Raw genomic sequence first — 364 nt, 5'->3', positions numbered from 1 at the left:
ACCTTTTAGAAGAAATCTGACACTCCAGCTTTTCTCTGATCTCACCTTTCAGTCTGACAGAACTAAAGACTTATCTGTGCACGTTTTACCAGGGAGACATAATTTAATCCAGAGATGTGTCATCACATACTCTTACGTACTCTGCCGTTTAAAAATTCTGCTCAGATGGGGGAAGGAGACAGGTGAGCTTTCTGACGGCCCCACTCTTTTGCATCTCTAGTGCTCACTGGCTTCTCTCTCGTTGCGTTCCTTAAACCCTTCCTCTCTTAACAAGGAAACAGGATAACAGAGTAACTAAGAGCCTGGGTTCTGCCTATCTGTGAAACAGAAACATAACCAAGGACAAAGAGAATAGACTGGTGGT

The 364-nt window shown here is 43.7% G+C and overlaps 1 pseudogene; it reads right to left on the bottom strand.

Annotated features, from left to right (window-relative positions):
- Positions 1–294: 294 nt before the first annotated feature.
- The window catches only part of LOC102991650 (centrosomal protein of 78 kDa-like), a 28,910-nt pseudogene continuing 28,840 nt past the window's right edge, over positions 295–364 (bottom strand).

The sequence above is a fragment of the Physeter macrocephalus genome, chromosome 2, assembly GCF_002837175.3.
Source record: "Physeter macrocephalus isolate SW-GA chromosome 2, ASM283717v5, whole genome shotgun sequence".
Taxonomy (NCBI): Eukaryota; Metazoa; Chordata; class Mammalia; order Artiodactyla; family Physeteridae; genus Physeter; species Physeter macrocephalus.
Note: the sequence above shows the minus strand (reverse complement) of the source record. Positions and strands in the feature narration are given on the sequence as shown.